This window comes from Notechis scutatus, chromosome 1, assembly GCF_049901735.1.
Source record: "Notechis scutatus isolate UNSWTSFEM ecotype Mainland chromosome 1, rNotScu1.2, whole genome shotgun sequence".
Lineage (NCBI taxonomy): Eukaryota > Metazoa > Chordata > Lepidosauria > Squamata > Elapidae > Notechis > Notechis scutatus.
Genome location: NC_142009.1, coordinates 262330609 through 262337625, shown reverse-complemented (window position 1 = coordinate 262337625; position 7017 = coordinate 262330609). Strand labels below are relative to the sequence as shown.

The 7017-nt window shown below is 35.4% G+C and overlaps 1 long non-coding RNA gene across 1 annotated transcript; it reads left to right on the top strand.

The window, feature by feature from the left end:
* Positions 1–399: 399 nt before the first annotated feature.
* LOC148133347 (uncharacterized) lies at positions 400–6374 on the top strand. The gene is made up of 2 exons (XR_015746688.1): positions 400–697; positions 5988–6374. It is a non-coding gene; the product is annotated as an uncharacterized LOC148133347 (long non-coding RNA).
* Positions 6375–7017: the final 643 nt, after the last annotated feature.

The window sequence follows — 7017 nt, the reverse complement described above, 5'->3', positions numbered from 1 at the left end:
AGAAAGATTCTCAGAGGAGCAGGAATTGACTCAAGGAGAAGACATTTTGAATGGACAATTAACACAAAGAACGTTACAAAGAAGTGGGGAAAGAAGGAAGGTTAAAAAGTTGAATTTCAAGAAAGCAATTAAAAGAGGGAATAATTGTGAAGTTAGAAAAGGCAGAAAGATTCAGCAGAAAAGGGGAAGGGAAGATATTAAGGAGATAAATTGGAATGAGAAAAGTTATGGGGAAAAGAGAGGGAGGAGAAGCAGTAAGAAACACGCATGTGAAAGAGAGAAACACAGAACTAGTAAAATGTTGAAAGGAAATTGTTTCTTTGCAATTAAAAGAAGGAATACTTGTGAAGTCAGGAAATGCAGAAAGAATGAGAAAAGACATGGGCAAGAGAGGGGGAGGAGAAGCAGTAAGAAACACGCATGTGAAAGAGAGAAACACAGAACTAGTAAAATGTTGAAAAGAAATTGCCTTTTCAGAGATAATGGTTGATGAATTAAAAGGGGGATTCTGCAGGGTGACAAGGGGTAATAATAATATTTCTGCAATTAAAAATATTTAGAAAATAGGGTAATATAGATACTGATAACTCTTATTAAAGGGGGGGAATATGCTGTGGAATCCAATTGAGAAGATGTAATGACTAATGGTTTATTGGGAATTAAGATGAGGCAATAAAGGTATATTCTAATCATTAAGGTGTGTTAGGTATAACATTGATACCAAATATGGTTTGGGTGAATAAATATATAAAACTTAGATATCATGGTTTAAGTGCTTATCACTTTAAGCACAATGCTGCAGGCAATTAGCCGATTAAGGGTGCGGTTAGAAGTTACAATATAAGGAAGCATTAGAAGCTGGAAAGCTTACTGTGGCTTACTGTAACTGTAACTGCTACTGCGACTAACTGTGTCTTACTGTGATTGTGCCTGTAACTGAGATGTTCCTGTCTGCTACTGTTTGCTGATTTACTGCGTAATTCTACTGTTCTACTGTTTGAACTTCTTGCTGAATATCCAGCGTTTGTTCCTCTGGAGAGAGACACCGGAGGAGGAGAAGATATCTTTATCGGGTGATAAAAGATATTGTAAGGACTCTTAACTTGGACTGTAATAGTGAGTCTTACTGGATGGAAATATAGTGAATGACAACTTGGACTGAATGACAATGCTTTAAACTCTAAATGGATTAAAAACTATTTAAACTACAAACAGTGTTTGTGTTCAGTGTGTGTATACTCTGGGGCCCTTCCTGGCTTGACTACTGCTGCAATACTCTGCTAGGGGTTAATCCCCAAACACTAACATTGGTTATGGGCCCAGCAGCATAGTCTAACTAACCAGGATATAGCATAGAGAGTTGGTGTGAGTTGCACATTACTGTAAAAACAAACTGTTTTAATTAGTTTAAAATAGTCAAAATATCTGAAGAGTAATGGCACAAGTAAATTTGTCACAACTGTCCATGATATCCAGGCTGGACGGAACAAACTATGTTTCATGGTCAATGAAATGTAGTTTACTTCTACGTAAAGAAGGTTTGTGGGACATAATAGCAAACCCACCAGATGTGAGTAGCTGGGATCCTGCTGATGATGATGATAACGAAAAGTTACAAGACTTTAAACTGAAAAATGAGCAGGCTTTATGCAACATAGGACTGACTCTCTGTGATCAGCAGCTTGTACATATTCGTGGAGAAGAAAATGCTGCAAACTGCTGGGAGAACCTCAGGAAGATTTATGTTCGGGACAGTGTAGGAGCACATATAAATCTTACACGGAAGCTTTTCGAACGCATCTTCAGAGGAATGGAGATATGTTAGTTCATTTAAACTGTATGAAGAGCATTTTTCAAGAATTGCAAGAAAAAGAGCTTATATTTAATGAACTGCAACAAGTCTACATCATATTATCTTCATTAGATCAAAGCTATGATGACTATGTGACTTCGTTGGAAGTATTGCCAAAAGAAAGCCTCTCATTAACCGACATAACAGGCAGGCTACTAGAAGAAGCCAGAAGAAGGCGTGAGCGTGACGAGCTGAGAGAAGATAAGAAAGAAGAGAAATTATCTTCAAAGCCTGTAAGAAACCAGCAAAGCAAAGTACAGCACCTGGAAGAAGAGAATTTATCTTCGACAGCATACACAATTAAAAAGTGTTTTAATTGTGGAGGCAGAGGACATCTGGCAAGGTTCTGCAAAAAGAGAAAAAGCCAGAATATAAAAAAGCCAAAGAAAGCATTTGAACTAGCCACGTTTAACAACTCTGATGTGAAGAATGATCTATGGGTGGTTGACAGTGGCGCATCCCACTGCATCACAAGAGATAAGACAAAATTTATAAAAATGTCTAAAAGTTCTCAACATATATCTCTTGCAAACGGTTGGAATCTTAAAGCGAAAGGTGAAGGTTTTGCACGTTGTCCGTGCATAAACCAGGATATAAAAATGTTGTATGTACCGCAACTAAAGTTTAATTTGTTTTCAGTAAGGGTATTAGATAAATTAGGTTATGTAATTACTTTTAAGGATAATAATTGCATAATTGAAAAAGATAACAAAAGGGTAACTGCAGCTTTAAATGGAACATTATATGTATTAGATAATAGTAAGAAAGGGGAGGCACAAACTGTATTTAATAATATTAAGCCTCATAATGAATGTATCCATTTATTGCATAAGCGTTTGGGGCATGTAAATTTTAAAATGCTAAAACGTACAGTTGAGTTATCTGAAGGAATAAGGTTAAAACCTTGTGATAAATATTTGCGTTGTAATGTTTGCTGTGAAGATAAGAGCAAAATATTGCCTGCAAATAGGCTAAATGGTTTCAAAACAAAAGAACCTTTAGAAGTAGTATTTGCAGACATCATAGGTCCAAAGAAACCCAGTATGGGGGTGCTAGATATATACTGAGCATTATGGACCATTATTCTAGATATGGGTTTTGCTATTTAATGAAAAGCAAAACTGAAACATATCAACATTTTTCAATTGGCTTAGGTTTGCTGAAAGAAAGTCTAAACGACAACTGATAACCCTGGTGACAGATAATGGTACGGAATTTATTAATAACAAATTCCAGAACAGACTTAAGGTAGCTGGAATAGAGCATAAGAAGTCTGCTCCATACAGGCCAGAACATAACGCTTTTATTGAAAGAAGAGGCCAAACACTACAGGCAATGGTTAGAACAATGTTAACTGATTCTGGGTTACCTGATTCTTTGTGGGGGAGGCTACAATGTGTGCTAATAACATATTGAACAACGTTGTTAACACAACAACAGGTGAAATACCATTCACCAGGTGGCATGGCAGGAAACCTGACCTAAGTTACCTGCACACATTTGGTGCACCAGCATGGGTGCATATTCCTGCACAACTCAGAAAAAAAGGGCAACATAGATCTAAAAGATTTTTCTTCGTTGGTTATCAGGCAAACCATAGGGCATATAGATTTTGGGAGAAAGGCACATCTAAAGTGTTATGTAGTGCTAGTGCCCAATTTCTAGAACATGAAGGATGGGAGAAATTAGAACAGGATGCCAATAAAGATGTAATTATTGAATCCTATAGAAATCCCATTAGTTATCCCTGTAACTTTAAAAATAAAGTAAAGAGACAAATACAGGATGAAATAGTGCCCATAAAGGAAGAAACAGATTCAATAGCTGAACAGGATGAGGAAGATGAACAGGTAGTAGTTCAGCAAAGTCCTCCTGTAAGCCCTGTAATTCCCAGAAGAACTACACGTGTATCTAGACCGCCTGATAGGTACCAGGCTAACACAGTGTGCCAGATTAATCAAGTTCCTAATTCTGTTGAAGAAATTAAAAAGTATCCTACTAAGGAAAAAGAAAGTTGGTATGCAGCAATGAATAAGGAACTGAATTCATTAAGAGATATGAAGGTGTATGAAAATGCCAAATTACCTGTAGGAAAGAAATCCATTGGCTGCAAATGGATATTTAAGGTAAAAACAGATAAAGATGGTAATTTAATCCATAAGGCAAGGTTAGTAGCCCAAGGTTTTAGGCAGAATGCCAATGACTACGATGAGGTGTTTGCACCTAGTCTTAAGGCAGCAACCTTGAGGGCAGTTTTAGTGTGGGCAGCTAGTAAAAACTATATAGTTAACCATCTAGATGTGGAAACTGCTTACTTGCACGCCCCATTAAAACATACTATTTATATGAAAAAACCTGTTGGTATTAAAAGTGAAAATAAGGATAATAATGATTGTTGGTTGTTAAAGAAAAGCCTCTATGGTCTAAAACAATCAGGCTATGAATGGAACCAGTATATTGTAAAGGAACTAGACAATATAGGATTTAAAGCTGGTTTAGCCGATCCATGTCTGTTTAAGAGGGAGACAAATGGGAAAGTATCATTATTATTACTATTCACAGATGACATTGCATTGATAACTGAAACTAATGATGAAGCAAATAAAATAATAGCATCATTAGGAAAGAGAATAAAGATCAAGCAATTAGGGAGATAAAGAAGTATCTTGGTTTGAATATAAAGAAAACAAGGAAAGGTTTTAAGATATCTCAGGAAGATAAGATAAGCAAATTGCTAAAAGATTACAAGATGGAGCTTTGTAAGCCAGCTAAGACTCCAATGAGTCAGGAGTTTAGCAACACTGATGAACAAAGCCCGGAGTTTGATAAGGTGATTTATCAATCTTTAATTGGTAGTTTGAGTTATCTTAGTAATTGGTCTAGACCAGATATTTCATACTGTGTGAATCAGTTGGCTAGATTCAATTCTGCACCGTGTGAAAGACACTGGATTGCAGCTAAGAGGATATTAAGATATCTTAAAAAGACAATGAATTATTCATTGTATTTAGAACCAAAGGGTGATTTAATTCTGAGTGCTTATGCAGATGCTAGTTTTGCATCAGAAAGAGACACTAGAAAGTCGACTTCAGGAACAGCCATAATGCTGGGTAAGACATTAATAGGCTGGAAGTCAATAAGACAACAGCATATAAGTTTGTCTACTATGGAGGCAGAATTCTCCTGTTTATCATTGTTATGTACAGAATTAATAATGTATAAACAAATGTTAATTGATATAGGTATAACTGTAGATTATCCTATAATTATACATGAAGATAATCAGGCAGCAATTCAAATGGCCACAAATATTGGAGTAAAAACAAGGAGCAAGCATACAGATCTAAGATACCTAAACGTGAGACAATCTGTAAGAAGTAAGATGATTCAGCTAGAGTATGTCGGAGGACAATTTAGCTGATAATTTTACTAAAGCCCAAGGTGCCACTAAGCACCAGGAGAGTTGTGAAAAATATGGGATTAGATTGTAAAGGTATTATATATTTATATCACCCAAAAGGGGAGTATGTTAGGTATAACATTGATACCAAATATGGTTTGGGTGAATAAATATATAAAACTTAGATATCATGGTTTAAGTGCTTATCACTTTAAGCACAATGCTGCAGGCAATTAGCCGATTAAGGGTGCGGTTAGAAGTTACAATATAAGGAAGCATTAGAAGCTGGAAAGCTTACTGTGGCTTACTGTAACTGTAACTGCTACTGCGACTAACTGTGTCTTACTGTGATTGTGCCTGTAACTGAGATGTTCCTGTCTGCTACTGTTTGCTGATTTACTGCGTAATTCTACTGTTCTACTGTTTGAACTTCTTGCTGAATATCCAGCGTTTGTTCCTCTGGAGAGAGACACCGAGGAGGAGAAGATATCTTTATCGGGTGATAAAAGATATTGTAAGGACTCTTAACTTGGACTGTAATAGTGAGTCTTACTGGATGGAAATATAGTGAATGACAACTTGGACTGAATGACAATGCTTTAAACTCTAAATGGATTAAAAACTATTTAAACTACAAACAGTGTTTGTGTTCAGTGTGTGTATACTCTGGGGCCCTTCCTGGCTTGACTACTGCTGCAATACTCTGCTAGGGGTTAATCCCCAAACACTAACAAGGTGTCACACTCAAAATAGTAAAAGAGGGGAAACTTATACTTGTTCTTTTTTCTTTTTGTGTGGGTGTGTTAAGATCTGTATTAATTTAGAATTTATAAAAAAAAATTGTAATGGAAAGGGAATGTGACAGACTAAAGAACCAGCTAAATTAATAAGTTTAATAAGTTTAATATAGATTATTAAAAGCAAGGAGAGACATTGGTAACTTCATTATTACCACTATTAGGCAAATATATATTGTTTATTTTTATTTTTAAAATAAATATTAAGGATTATATTTGAAATAATTGAAATGAAATTTTAAAATGTTTAGATTGGGATTAATGAAAGAATTTAGAATTAAACCTTATTATTATTTATTAGGCAAATATATATTGTTTATCTTTATGTTTAAAAACAAATACTAAAGGATTATATTTGAAATAATTGAAATGAAACAAAATTGATTGAAATTAATGAAAGAGGCTAGAATTAATGTGTTTGTTTCTCTCCTTACTGAAAATTTGGAATGGAAAAGGTAATAATAGAATTAAATATGCATATATCAATGTATAATTTCTGTCATATTTGTATGTAAAGATGATGACCCGGAAATATGTTGTCCACTAAAAAGAGATTTTTGTTTTTAATGTGAAAACTGAATAAAGTCTGTTTAAAAAAAAAAAAAAGACATTGCAAAATCTGAAATTAAATATATTTGGTTATGTACACACACACACACACATACAGGGCTCCATGATCCAGAACTTTGTCATCTTTGACTCTGAAAGGGTGGCACTGCCCCAGAAAGATCCGGTCTGGAACTTGGGGGTTCTTCTGGACTCATGACTCCTTTTCAAAGAACAGGTTGTCAGTCATGGATAGGAGACCCTTTGAACAACTCCACGTTGTGCACTAGTTGCAGACTTTCCTAGCCCAGGATTCTCTGTGCACAGTCGTTCAGTCCCTAGTTATCTACTGCATGCTATAATTAACATACAATTTCTTTGGTGAGTGACTTTTAGTGTGCCTTCAGAAGATAATGGAAAAA